Consider the following 15,261-nt stretch of genomic DNA (forward strand, 5'->3'; position numbering starts at 1 on the left):
TCGACTGCATCAGCCTGCTGGCACTCGCCTTCCTCCCTGTGCTGAAATCTGACTTGGGTGAGTCAGACTGGGGGACAGGGCCTGTTCTGCAGAGAGAAAGGGAAGGAAAGTGTAACTGAGTATTTATTTTTTAATTTCTCTGCTCTTCATTTTGTGGCAGATTGTATTTTACAAAGAAAGGTGCAGCGATGTCATCCGTCCAGCACGGCCCTCCGCAGTGTGGCTCTGCCCGCCTTTCACATGGACAGGCAGGGTTCCGCCTGTGGAATGTCTCCTCCTCTTGAGTCGGGTGGACTGAGCTTCCTCCTCCCCTGTGGAGCCCTGGTGCGGGGGCCTGCACTGCCACGTGGGAGGTCTGATGGTCCTGAGGACCCATCACGGGAGGACACCCAGGTGGCATGGCGAGACCAAAGGCAGTTGCTCAGTGAAGGGGCCTTCAGATGACTACAGCCTCCTGTCACCCAGGCACCCTCACCTGTCCTAGGTTTTGTAGCGGAGGTCACAGACCTCACGGAGAAGAAACACAAGAGGTAGAACCCGGGACCGAGAGCACAGGACTTGAGGGCAGAAGGGAAGCCGGTAGGAGACCATCTGATGGGAAAATCCCAAAGGCATCTAAAGAAGAAGACCTCGGGCTGGTTTTGAGTGGGATTTGGTCACTAGAGGAAAGTGAAACAGTTCTAGGTGGAGGGACAGCCTGCTCGTAGGTGCTGTCACAAGACTTGGGATGGAGAGGAAATGGCATTTCCCTGCGCTCCAGCTCTCACCACCCATGAGGAAAAGTGAGCACACAGGGTGCACCAGCAGTACACGTGACTGGATTAGCAGGCTGAGGAGGTGAGGCTTGGAAGTGGGGCACTGCAGAGGCTGCGGGAGGCAGGAGAGGGCACCCTGCGTTTCCCGGTGAGCCTAAGTCTTGAGAAATGGGGCCCGTTTCCAAGCCCATCGTTTGCCTTGTTATGGCTGTGACATGCCGGGAGCTTCATGCTCAGAAAGAAGCCTGCAGCCCGGACTCACCCGCTTCTGGCTCTGGGGTCCCACAGGGGTGGCACCATTTTCTTTTTAGCAGCGTGAGCACATCCTCCTCTCACATGGGCCTTCCCAATTGTTTTACTTCCCTAAGGTAACTCAGAGCTGCTGGCTGGGCTGCTCAACCAAAGCCCCTGACACACTCGCCCCAGGAGCCTGCTGGGCTCTGCTGCCTCCCATGTGCTGGCCAGCCTTGGGGCCCTCCCTGCTTTCACCCAAAGCCAGGACCTCATGCAGGAACATGGCTGGGCTGAAACCAATCTGTGTTGGGGTCACTTTGCTTTGAGTCCTAGGGCACCTCCAGGAGCTGAAAGTGCCATTTCCAGAAATGATGCACCCATGCTTTCATGTGCGAAACTCAGCAGAATGGCTGCTGCTCATCTGTGGAGGCCTTGTAAGTAAACTCACAACCATGAGCGACCTCTCTGTGTTGGGCCCTGGGATAAGGTTTTCTGGGATACAAATTCTGGGCTGTAATCTCTGAACCCCAATAAACCTCAGTTCCCAGAGCTGCTCACGCTGAAGGCCTTCAGCTGGTCTGAGATGGGTCGTGTGAAACATCTGCCTGGCACTGGACAGAGAACAACTAGTTCCTGTTGTTATTCACATTCCCCAAAGTCAACTCCATGAGGCATCTCGTCTCCACCTCACACGCCTGCCTGCCGGCGGGCACTGAAAACCCCTGGTGCCACAGAGCTCCGCGGGCTAAGCTGGAGTGCAGCCCATCTCCTGGCCGCAAGGCTGGGCACTGGCTGGTGGCCACTGCCTCGGCGAGCAGCCTTTGTCCTGTGCCTGGACTCATGTGGCAGCAGCGGGCTTTCTGCTCTGCAGCAGAGGCTGGCTTCTCCATGTCGCCCTTCCTGGCTGAGACTGCACCCCCTTCCCTAGAGCCGTCACTTCCAGAGACAGTTTCCATTGGAAGAGTTCTGGAGGCAGATGCTGGAGATGGTCACATATGAAGTGAATGCACTCAATGCCACTGACTCGCACACTGAGAAACAGTTAACACGGTCCAGGTCACGTTATGTATGTGTTACCACCGAAAGGCATGCATTCCTTACCGGAAGAGGCCCAAACCCTTCACTTGGCAGATGCGGCCTTTCAGAGGTCATGTAGTTGGGCTTCTGCCGCCCCTTCCAGCCTTGTCTGCCTGTCTGTCTGTCATCTGTCAGTGCTGCCGGCTTCCCTGGCATGCCTTGGAACTGCACTCTCTTGGCTCCCTCATGCACACACACCAGACCACACCATGTTTTCTTCTTTGCTCACTTGGTGCTCCTCCTCCTGGGACTCGCTAACCCTCCTTAGGTAACGTCTCCCAGAGGACTCCGCCAGGACCTCGGCGGGGCCCTTCCTCCAGGCTCTGACATGTTCAGGGTCCACCCCACCTAGAATTGTAATGATCATGTCTTGGCTCTCTCCCCACTAACCTGGGCCTGTCCCCCAAAGCTCCCCATGAATCTAGCTATTTGTACTGGGGCCTGGGCCTGAGGTCCAACCGGCTAAGGCAGGAAGCACTGAGGGGAGCGCAGAGCAGTGAACCTGGGGTGGAGGCCTGGAGCCCCGAACGCGTAAGACTCCGAGGGATTGGGCCCACGCTGGGGATGATTGCCACTCCCTCCTGACAGTGGCACCACATGGGGGCTGGTGGGCAGACTCCCAAGACCAAAGAGGCATGGGCGGACCACAGACGAGAACGGAGGTGAGAGCGATGGCGGAAGGAGGTGAACTGTACCCACCCCTCCCTGTAGGAATGAGTGGCTGAGATGTGATCGGCCCCCTGCCTCGGGGGGCCCAAGCCCACCACACTGGTGTCTGCAGGGAGGCAGGGAGCCCAGAGCTGTGTGGTAACTGCTTCACTGAGTGGCCAGCACAGGATCTTCCTGCAGCAAATCTCCATGGGCGCCGTGCAGAGGTGATCTAGAACATGAGCTAGGAGCCAGCCTGCCCGCATTACAGTTTCAGCTCTGCCTCTAGCTGTGTCACCTTGAGGGGGCTGTTGACCTCTGTACCTCAGCTTCCTCAACAAAAAAATCAGAATAGTAATAATACCTACATCCTAGTGTCAGACCCATAGAAAACGCTCTGTAGATCTTAGCTGTTATAATTATGATTCTGTTCCCCAGCAGCCCCTATAGCAAGCATGTCAAACTCATGGCCTGTGGGGCGCATGCGGCCCACAGTAAATATTTTTGCAGCCCAGCCAATGTAACGGTATGTAAGAAACGTTTTAATAAAAATTTCAGCCCTAACTGGTTTGGCTCAGTGGATGGAGTGTCGGCCTACGGACTGAAAGGTCCCAGGTTCCATTCCGGTCAAGGGCATGTACCTTGGTTGTGGGCACATCCCTAGTAGGAGGTGTGCAGGAGGCAGCTGATCGATATTTCTCTCTCATCAATGTTTCTAACTCTCTATCCCTCTCCCTTCCTCTCTGTAAAAAAATCAATAAAATATATTTTAAAAAAAATTTCATAACTTAACTTTTACAATATCCTATTATACATAATTATTAATAACAAACTACAATGTTCTCTAATGACTGATTACTATATTACTGATTATAGTAATGGTGCGACTGTGCATACATGCTTTATGCTCAGGCGCACCATTTCTCTTCACTAATGCTAGCAGCGAATATTTTAGCAGCTGATGGCCATGTCATTAGTCTTAGACTGACTTGTTTGGTGTGTGCAACAGAAAATATTTCTCTTTCAGAGAACAAGAAAAATAGGTTTATTTGTGTTATGCTTATTAATTTGTGCAGTTACTCAGTGTCTGGTGGTAAGTTAATGTTCAAGAAAAATATTAATTTTTATTAAAATATTCTATTATTTTATGTTAACAATGACTCATTTATTTCAGACCTTTGTGTTCAGCATGTCTCTATTAAAACAAACCTATGATTCTATGAAAATTGCAGCTTTTGTTTTTTGCAGCCACATAACCTTAAACCTTGTTTATTTGGCCCATGTTAGCCTTTGAGTTTGACATGCTTGCCCTAGAGCCTGGTGGGGAGAGTTTGCCTTTACTTCCTGTAGATGACTCTGCTGAAGAGGTCATGTGATCTGCCCCCTTGGGACAAAGCCAGGTCATTGTGTTGTCAAGATAGCACACTAACCCAACCAGCGTGGCTTAGTGGTTCAGTGTTGACCTATTAACCAGGAGGTCATGGTTGGATTCCTGGTCAGGGCACATGCCTGGTAGCCGGCTCAATCCTCACTGTGGGGTGTGCCAGAGGCAGCTGATCAATGATTCTCTCTCATCATTGATGTTTCTATCTCTCTCCCTCTCCCTTCCTCTCTGAAATCAATAAAGATATATTTAAAAAAGATAGCACACTAGACTTTCTGAGACAAAACAACCTAGCTGACTGCACAGAGGGGCCTGGAGGCCAGGCCTGCGGGCAGCGTCCGGCCTTGCGCACAGCAGCCAGGGCTGCCCAGGCTGTGGGAGGGTCTTGGCCTGGGCGGTGGCGGCCTGAGGTATGCTGGGGGGTAGACCCGCTTCCAGCCCAAAGACAAACATATTAACTGAACTTTCCAGCTGCCATTTCAGAGAGTCATTTACTGCCTGGCTGTGGTTGGAAAAATTAAGTCCTTGTAATTTAGAGTCAACATTTCTCGCGGAATCATGTTAGACGAGTTGGCGGACTCCACGGCCTCTGAGGAGAGCCGCCTGAATCAAAACAAGTTTGGGGTGGCGCACTGTCAGCTGGCTCGCCAAGGCCAGACGGTGGCCCTGTGCTGGGCACCGGGTGCTGCAGGCCAGGCCTGGGCATGGGGATGCGGGGCGGGGGGCGGTGGCAGGAGGGGGGCGGGCAGGAATCGGCCTTGGGAGGAGCTGTAGGGGTGGACTCCAGCCTCCTGGGCCTTCTCCTCCAGGCCTAGTGCAAAATGAATCTTTCCCTGTGAGGTGGCCAGGACCACAATAACAAGATACCACAGGCTGCATGGCTTAAATCACAAACTTCCCGTTTCACAGCCCGGGAGCCGGAAGACCACAGTCAAGGTGTCAGACAGTCAGGTTCACTTCTTCTGAGGCCTCTATCTCACAGGTGAGGGCTCTGGGCAGCCAGCGCTCCATCCCCGAGGGTTAGGCTGAGGCCCCTGCTTGGTTTGCCGCATTGTCTTCAGTGATGGGCTCTGCAAACATACACTCTTCCCATCTAGACCCACAGATTTATCCAGCTTGAAGGTCTCCCCAGAAATTATCCTGTTCAACCTGATTTCATTAAGTAAACCTTTGGGGCCTACTGGGTGCTAGATCATTTAGTCTTTTTAAAAAAATGGTTAAAGTCACAACAAGGCCCTAGCTGGGTGGCTCACTCATACACCTAAAGGTGGCAGGTTCAATTTCCAGTCAGGGCACACACCTAGGTTTTGGGTTCAATCACCTGATGGGATGCATACTGGAGGCAACCTATCCATGTTTCTCTCTCACATCAATGTTTCTCTCTCTCCCCCTCCCTCACTCCCTTCCTTCCTCTCTCTAAGATCAATTTAAAAAATCATTGGAGGCTACCCAGAATCAGGAAGGCCCAGCCCTAGATCTCAGATGGCACAGTGGATATTTCAGGACCAGCCCAACTTCCTCAATGTGAGATGGGAAACTGAGGCCCCAAGTACAGCCCCTACTTATCAGTCCTGCCTGTGGCTCAGGCTCTGGGTTTGGCACAGCCATGGTGGCTGTGTGGCCTTGGGAAGTGCACCCACAGCGCAAGGTGGGCTAGAAAACCACCTTCCCTAAGCAATTTCACGCCATCCTGCACCCACCCTTATGTATGGAGTTATAGGCTCAGAAAATGTCAATGACGTGCCAAGGCCAACCGCCAGCAACATGGCAGGACAGGAACCCAAGGCCCCCAGCCCCAACCCCGGTATCATCCCTGGGACTCAAGTTGCCTTTCAGGTTCCCACAGGGGTTTCCAGATGTAAGAGAAGTTGTGGGGGGAGGGGGAGGAGGACTTCTCTGAGCAATGGCCCACACAGCCTTTTGGACAGAGGCCAAAGAGTCTGTTTCCAAAGAGGAGGGGAGTTCTCTGGCACCCCTCATGTCCTCAACTGTCAGTCAAGGCCCCACACACATCTGCCATCACTTCCCTACCCCCACCCTCCTCTGCCTCCCCTGACTGTTGAGAAGAAAGTAGTGCAGCTGCCCCAGGGGTGTGAGAGTGCTGGCCCTCTGTGTGCGGCATCGCCCTGCTCCGTGGGCCCTGTCTCTCCCCAGGGCTACCTTGCCCTCCTCGTACCTGTGTAGGAAGCCACAGAGCGAAAGAAGGAGCAGCACCTGCAAACTGGAAGTATCTCCTGCTGCCTCCATTCACCTCTCAGGGACTCAGGGTCCTTCTGATCATGGGCCTGGCATGTAAGAACCAAGAACTTGCAGAGTAAATGTGACTCTTTACTGTCCAGATGGCTTCGTGTGCCCAACCTGGAGGTTCCCTCTAGCTGTGCACTGATGGTCACAGAAAAGCAACCTGGAGACACCTGCCACTGGGGGTGCATGCCTTTCGTAATTTCTGCCTCTTGAGTGTGGACAGGACCCATGAATATAATGCCATATTGTGCATATATGACTAGGGTCCCTAATACATGACTTTGATATAATAAAAAGGAGATTACCAGGGTGGGCCCGACAGTACCAGGTGAGCCTTTGGGAGACAGGCAGCAGCCCTCCCGCTGACCCAGGAGGAAGCAAACGCCATGCCCATGCCAGGGACCTCAGCAAGGAACGTTGTGGTCTCCAGGACCGAGAGGGATCTGCTCACTGAAGGAAATGGGAACCTCAATGGCACAAACACAAGGCCCAAGATTCTGCTGAGCCTTGAAGGAGCCCTAGATGGGCATGCAGTGGGCGGAGGACAATTTTAGCCTGGTGAGACCCCGTGCAGAGGACCCAGCCAGCTGTGCCTGGATCTGGACTCAGGAACTGTGAGATGAGATATTTCTATTGTTTTAATCCACTAAGAGGGTGGTATTTTGTTATACAGCAATCAAAATCTAAAAGACCTGTACTTGGAAAATTGCAGGACATTAAAGAAGAAAATTGAAGGAGAGACAAATAAGTGGAAGCATATACCATGTTCATGGATTGGAAGAATTAACATTATTAAAATTTTGATACTACCCAAAGCAATCTATAGATTCAATGTAATTTCTATTAAAATACCAATGGCCTGTTTCACAGATCTAGAACAAATATTTCAAAAATGTATATAAAATAAAAAAGAAGCCTGAGTGACCTAGATAATCTTGAGAAAGAAGAACAAAGTTGGAAGAATCATGCAAACTGATATCAAACTATATTACAAGTCATTGTAATCAAAATAGCCTGGTACTGGCACAAGAACAGGCATATAAATCAATGGGACAGAACAGAGGGCCCAGAAGTCAACCCAGGTCTGTATGGCCAATTAATGTTTGATAAAGGAGGCAAGAGCATACAATAAAGTTAAGACAGTCTCTTCAATAAATGGTGTTGAGAAAATAGGACAGATACATGCAAAAATAATGAGACTAGCCTGGCTGGCATGGCTCAGTGTTTGAGCATTGACCTATGAACCAGCAGGTCACATTTTGGCTCCTGGTCAGGGCACATGCCCAGGCTGTGAGCTCGATCCCCAGTGTGGGGCATGCAGGAGGCAGCTGTTCAATTATTCTCTTCCATCATTGATGTTTCTATCTCTCTCTGCCTCTCCCTTCCTTTCTGAAATATATATAATGAAACCAGACCACCAACTTACACCATACACAAAAATAAAGTTAAAATGGATAAAAAACATAAGTATAAGTTGCAAGACCATAAAAATCCTAGAATAAAACAGGCAGTAAAACCTCAGACATCTCTCATAGCTGTGTGGGTGTGAAAATGCTGCCCACTCTGGAAAGTGCCCAAGGATGAATACATTTGTGGAAGGTAAATATCTCCATTTTGCAGCTGGGAAAAGAAAAAGGAGAAAAAGAAATAATTTACTATGGTTTCTGGGACCGAATGTCTGGTCTTGCCTTTCTCAGGTGGTGGTCAAAATAGGAGGGGTGATGCTGAGCCATCAGTTCTAAGAAACCTTCCCAAGGGATCTCATGGTGGCACTTGGGCTCATGAAAAGCCCCGTGGAGGCCAGCGGTGTTGCTCAGAGGCAGCTGGGATCCTCTGCTTCCCAGCACATGGTCGCTGACCTTGCTCTGGGAGACAGGGCCATAGGACTGGCCACCACGGGCATGTATGGAAGTGGCGTGCTCACTTCTGGGGTGGAGAATTTAATTTTGGAGAGCAACCCTCTCTACAATCTGTACTATAGGTGGTGGAGGATGCCAGCTGCATTCTGAGTGAGGACAGTGATGGGCAGAGTCCCCAGTTGACCAGCTATGGACCTGTGTACCCTTGGTTGTTACTGAAGCACAGCCTCACGTATGCTGACGGATGGGGCCTGTTGCCAGGTACCTGGCTGGCATGGTGGAGTGGCCTGCATCCTGCAGCAGTGCAGATTTATAGGGAATTACCTAGGGTGAGGGTGCCTGGTTAATAGAGGAATACCAAAATTTATTAGAATTCAGGAGGCGCGGGATTTTACTTTTCTTATTTGTATACAGATGTAAACACACCATATAGGAATTCTGTTACCCACTTTTTCACGGATTTTAAACATTTCTTCATGTTATTATAAAATTTGAAATCATTATTTTTAATGGTAGAATAAATATTTCAGAATAGATTATGAAAGAACTTATTTAATCACCATCCCCCGGTGGTGGAACATTTAGATTTTTTTTTGCAGTTTTACACTAGCATAAGTGCCACTGCAGTAAACATCTTTGTTCGTAAAGCTTGCTTTCTGTTTAATAGTATTTACCTTGGCTAGGTTCCCAGAGTGAAATACCTGGACAGAAATGTCATGAAATCTTACCTTTTTCAAACATTCACTTAAAAAATAAAGCATTCATGTGCCCTGATGCCACAGGATGGCCAGTCCTACGGAAGTAACATGCTCTTTCATTAATGATGAAAATGGAGTCAGGCCTTGGCCATCATCCCACCTGTTGTTATCAATCTCCAGGACCACAGTGATGTGGGCTCCACATGGCCACGCCAGTCTGGGGGTCTATCCCAGGAATGGGCCCCAACAGCCTCAGCTCAGTACTCTCTGGCTCTAGCCCAAGTCTCAAAACTCCTGAAGGCCCACCATCTCCCCCTCCAAACATCTTCGTTCCACCCTGAGGGCCCACCACAGCCCTCGTCTTCTACCTGGCAGACCCCATGCCCTCTGCAGTCCCAGAGCCAGCGTCCCCTTTCCAGACCCCTGACCCCAGCCATTGCTTCTCTCTCCAGGTGGCAGTGCCTGCAGCTCCCGGGGGTCTCTCAGGCTGAAATGGGAGGGATACTCTCTACCCACTCATGTAAAGCATCATGGTTGGGCTGTATACCAGGATCCCTGGGGCCCAGGATTTCTCTATAATCGATTCCAGACCCTTCCTCCAACCCTCAGACCCCTGGAGATCTGAGAGACATGGAAGTGACTTGTCACAGCGCTGCACTCAAACCTCTTTCCTCCCTCCATCCCCAAGCTCACCTGACGCCCCAAGGCAAACATTAGCCAGGCTTCTTGGAGCCCTCCTCTTAACTGGGCCTCATCCTTGGCAAGCCAAGCCCAGTTCTTGGGAAGAATCCTGCTTAAAAATGTGTTGAAAATCTGCCACCCTTGATGCACAACCAAGTTCCTCTATGTAATCTTCTATCCTGTCCTTTGCCCTGCCCGCTGGTTGCAAACTCCACTTGTCCCTATTTGTTTTTGAGCTGAATTCTCTCCCCATCGTGATAACCTTGAACAGTCTTCCTTGCCCTTATTTAACAGTGCCAGGGTAGTTTCTCCTTGACAGGGGTCACTCCTGTTCATTGAGAATACCCTCATGAGAGAAGTCACCTGGTGGGGGCTGTAGCCTTGGGGAATGTCACCAGCCCTGCACACCAAGTGTGTCCCTCCCACAGAAGACACCAACATTGGTACAAAGCCAGTACCCGCCCGCTCGCCATGTTTGCTGCCTTCGCAAGGCCCATTCTGGCACTTCAACCACCGTGTAGACACACACAGTGCCTGTTGGTTCACACAATGTCTGGCACATGGAGCCTTTAGTGGTGCAGGCTGTCCCTGCTGTGACATCTTGGCTGGCACCGCTGCAGCTGGAGGGGTGCTGGCGAAGGAGCTCTGAGGGAAGTTAAGGACTGAGAGACCCCACCCCTCTGACCCGGTCCCCAGCCCCCACCTTCACCTCCCAGAGTTTCCTTCAGCCCAGGCACTCATTCACGCCACACATTTACTGAGGTGCTACTGGATCACCTTGTCTTAAATTATTGATGAGGACTTGACACCTCTAGAATTTGTTTCTTCACTTTTGGTTTTATTACATTTATTCAGCAAAGACTTTTGAGCATCCACGGGGTTCTGGGCTACCCTGAGGCAGGAGTACTGCCCTCCTGCAGCCTCCAGGCCCCGAGAGCAGCCTGCACAGAGGCCTGGTGCCAGCAGGGACCACACCTGGCCTTGAGCCCGACACCATCTGGGAGCAGACAATGAAGCAATTAGGTGATTGTGCCTTTGTGTCCATGTGATACCAAACTGAGCAGATTAGTTGATGTAATTTACAAGGTGTGATAAATGGTAAATGCTGCACACAGTCCCCACTTCCTCCCACACACTTCTTCCTCATCCTCTTTCCTTCCCTCCTTCCCAGAATCTGCCCAGAAGGTCCCACAGGCCATTCGACTCCGGCCATGAAATCTCCTCCCCATGGTGCGCGGACAGGAGGGTGGGCTCCCAGATGCACCCTGAAGTTGGTAGGAGCAGCCCTTGTCCAGGATCTCCTGGTGGGAAAACGCTGCCTTTGATGCTGGTCCCTCCCCACCTTCCTTGACTCACTTGCCTTCCCGGAGGCTCTGGAGCCCAGTGGCACTGTGGCTGCGTGTTGACACAGTTCCTCCCTGTGAGCCAGTGGCAGTGTCCAATCTTCTATAATTTACTTAATACTTCATTTAAATTGATTCACGCAAACTGACTAGTAAATAAAATAGAAAAGGAAACTTTATATCACAATTATAAATATAGAATTATTAATACCAGCCATAAATGGAAGGGAACTAAATGGAATGGAAATAAAACAGTTTATTAAATTCTAGCAGGATACTGTTTTTCCAAGTTTCTCAGACTGAAATTATTCTCTTTGTTAAAAGGGAAATTATCATGTGTTATCATATGTTAGAACAGTGTTACAGATGCAATTTTATGCATTGAAAGAGAATTGGAAAGAGAATAGCATTCACATCACAAGACCCATTGTTATTATATTCATTCATTTATGAAATAGGGAATAACATTCACATTGCAAAATCCATTGTTATTTTATTCACTCATTTGTTAAATATGTATTGAGTGCCTGAGTGGATGGTCTGTGGGACTAAGACCATAACATTAAATATAAGATCAACGACGTGTCTTTTCTCGCAGAGCTTATAGCACAAAATAAGAAGTGAATAAATGAAAAAAATCTAATTATAGAAAGAAAATAAAGAAAGTCACTAGAGATGGAATGTGTATTTTAAGCAAGAGTATTTTTTTTTCAGAGAGTAAGGGAGAGGGAGAGAGATAGAAACATCAATGATGAGAGAGAGAATCATTGATCAGCTGCCTCCCACATGTCCCCAACTGGGGATCGAGCCCACAACGTGGGCATGTGTCCTTGGCCGGAATCAGACCGGAGACCCTTCAGCCTGCAGGCCGACACTCTATCTACTGAGCCAAATCGGCTAGGGCTGGGGTATGTTTTATGGCAGAGAAGAGTTGATGGCTCACAGTGTGTCTTAGACACATTGAGTTTTGGATATATTAAACACATATTTGAATGGGGATTTGAACTAGGCCAGCCTGCAGAGGTTGGAGCTGAAATGATCAGTGTAGGGGTGCACGTTGCATCAGTAGTATTTGAAGCAACAGGCCTGGGTGTGATTACCTAGGAGGGGAGTGGTCCGAAGGTGCCTGAGCAATTGGTGCCCCGTTATTAATGGGTCAGGAAGAAAAGGAGGCCAGACAGGTGATGAAGGAAGGCAGCCCACCGGGCCCTCTGTGGTCCTATGGAAGCACAAGGAGGGGAAGCTGTTTACGGAGGATGGAGTGATCGCTGACAAACGATGCTGAGAAAGTCAGATGAAGACACAGCTTCCAGCGCTGGGCCTCGCTGATGGCAGTCACTGAAGCGGCTCTGCAGGAACAGTGGGAGCAGACGCTGAGGAGGGGAGGCAGGGAGCAGAGACCACTCTGTCCTTAAAAGGAATTGTGATGGGTCTTAAGAGCTCACGTGTGTGGCTGCACCTGGAGCCTTGCATGAACCACCTAAAATCATGCCGTGGACCACATGGCCTGCAGATTCATCCAGATTAAGGGAGCCCTTCCTTGTCCTCACCCCTGAGACTGGCAGCACTTCAGGGAGGGTGGCCTCCAGGTGCATTTACCAGGAAAGAATCTGGCCTTTCTGGTGCTAGAGTCCCGGTGGCTGCGAGCACTCACAGACACTGAGTGGCGGAGCCCCTGAGCCAGGCTCCAGCCTCACACCAGGCCTTACTCCAGAGCACAGAGAGGCGCTGGGGGCGGCCAGCTTGGCACAGGTATTTATTGATCTTGTTTCACACGATCCAAGGAAAGCTTGGCCACAGAGCTTCCTGGTCCAATCACAAGGATATGGGGGTTGGGCATGAGCAAGAGAAGGAAATGGAAATTTTAAAAAATCTGTCCTCAAGAAAATAACTCTTTGTAAACCTGATTTCTGTGAGCCTGGTGCGTGCCATAGTGAAAGGCTGTTCCTCTTCGGAGGCGACAGTGAATAGGGTCTCTGTTAGCTGTTGGCAGGGCCTCCAGAATCAAAACACACCGGGAGATGGGAGAGCAGCCTTCCTGGAGCCAATAGCCAGCAGCCCGAGCGGAAGTGGGCCTCCCCAGCCTCCATGGAGGGCCCTGCTGGAAAAGGGAGAAGCCCTCACAGCCATGCGCATTTCTCTTTCCTAGGAATAGAGCAACTGCACTGCACCAAGATCAGCTTTGCATTTTCACCTCGGGCTCTTCGGGCTATTTGAAGAGGCAGCCTTCTGACTGGTCTCATCTGCACCCATCTGTTCTCTGCATATTTGGTCACTAATACTAAGAAAAGCCTGCCCAAGCTACCAGGAAAAATGGATCCAGCTGGACTTTTCTTGAGGCGGGAAATAAAGACAAAAGCAATGACAGATCCTGATGTGTGCCAGTGCCTGATGACTGCATTCTCCTTTCATCTTCCCTGATACTCTTTTTTTTCTTTTTTAATAAATCTTTATTGTTCAGATTATTACAGTTGTTCCTCTTTCCCCCCCCCCATAGCTCCCCTTCACCCAGTTCCCACCCCACCCCATGCTCTTACCCCCCCCCATTGTCCTCATCCATAGGTGTAAGATTTTTGTCCAGTCTCTTTCTGTACCCCCCACACCCTCTCCCCCACCAAGAATTGTCAGTCCACTCCCTTTCTATGCCCCTGATTCTATTATATTCACCAGTTTATTCTGTTCTTTGAATTTTTTATTCTCTTGATTTTTAGATTCACTTGTTGATAGGTATGTATTTGTTGTCACTTTGTTGTTTATAATTTTTATCTTTACCTTTTTCTTCCTCTTCTTAGAGAATACCATTCAGCATTTCATATAATACTGGTTTGGTGGTGATGAACTCTTTTAGCTTTTTCTTGTCTGTGAAGCTCTTTATCTGACCTTCAATTCTGAATGATAGCTTTTCTGGGTAGAGTAATGTTGGTTGTAGGTTCTTGGTATTCATCACTTTGTATATTTCTTGCCACTCCCTTCTGGCCTGCATAGTTTCTGTTGAGAAATCAGCTGACAGTCTTATGGGTACTCCCTTGTAGATAACTGTTTTTCTCTTGCTGCTTTTAAGATTCTCCCCTTGTCTTTTGCCCTTGGCATTTTAATTATGATGTGTCTTGGTATGGTCCTCTTTAGATTCCTCTTGTTTGGGGTTCTCTTTGCTTACTGGACTTGTAAGTTTATTTCTTTCACCAGGTAAGGGAAGTTTTCTGTCAATATTTCTTCAAATATGTTTTAAATCTCTTTCTCTTCTGGCACCCCCATAACTCGGATGTTGGTACACTTGAAGTTGTCCCAGAGGCTCCTTACACTATCTTCATATTTTTGGATTCTTTTTTCTTTTTGCTTTTCCAGTTAGGTGTTTTTTTGCTGCTCCGTATTTCAAATCTTTGACTTGATATTTGGGATCCTCTCATCTGCTGTTGGATCTCTGTATATTATTCTTAATTTCAGTCAGTGTATGATTAATTTCTGATTGGTCCTTTTACATATCCTTGAGGGTCTCACTGAATTTCCTTGAGGTTTCTAGAAGATTCTTGAGTAATCTTATAACCGTGGTTTTGAACTCTATAGCCAATAGTTTGCTTTCATCCATTTCTTTCATTTGTGACTTGTTTCTTTGTCTCCGCATTTTGGCTACTTCCCTGTGTTTGTTTCTATGTACTGGGTAGCTGCTAAGTATCCTTGAGTGGATAGAGTGGCCTTGTGTGGTTGGTGTCCTATAGGGCCCAGTGGCTCAGCCTCCCCAGTTACCTGAGGTAGATGCTCTTGGTGCACCCCTTTGTGGGATGTTTGCACAGTCTTGTTGTAGTTAACCCTTGATTGCTGTTGGTATCACTGGGAGGAATTGACCTCCAAGCCAATTGGCTGTGAGGACCAGCTGTGTCTATACTGGAAGATCTGTTGCACAGGAGACACCCTTCTGGGGAAGGACTTGCTTCAATAGGGCTTTGGTGCTCACTGAATCTGCCCCTCTTATGGATGTGAAGAGTTGTAATCCGTTATCATCTCCAAGGAGATGCAAGGTCAGCCACTGTCTGGGGCCGCCCAGCAGGAGCTACAGAGACATCTGCAGATTCCTTCCTCCTTGGAAGTGCCAAGATGAGGCCCAGCTGTGAAGCAAGGCTGCTGCTGCTGCCAGTTAGTGGGCTTTCTTTTGGAATCTCTGGGCTCTCTGACCCAGCTGCAGTTTATTTTAGGCAAAAGGACAGGCCATTCATATGTAAAAGCCAATGCACACAGCTTGGGTGGGGTTGTAAATTGGGTAGGGTAGGGTCTCTGGGAATCACCAGGGCAGAGCAAACAGCAATGGCTCCCCTGAACGGGAGAAGTCCCTGGTTCTCCACG

This window comes from Myotis daubentonii, chromosome 13 (genome assembly GCF_963259705.1).
Source record: "Myotis daubentonii chromosome 13, mMyoDau2.1, whole genome shotgun sequence".
NCBI lineage: Eukaryota > Metazoa > Chordata > Mammalia > Chiroptera > Vespertilionidae > Myotis > Myotis daubentonii.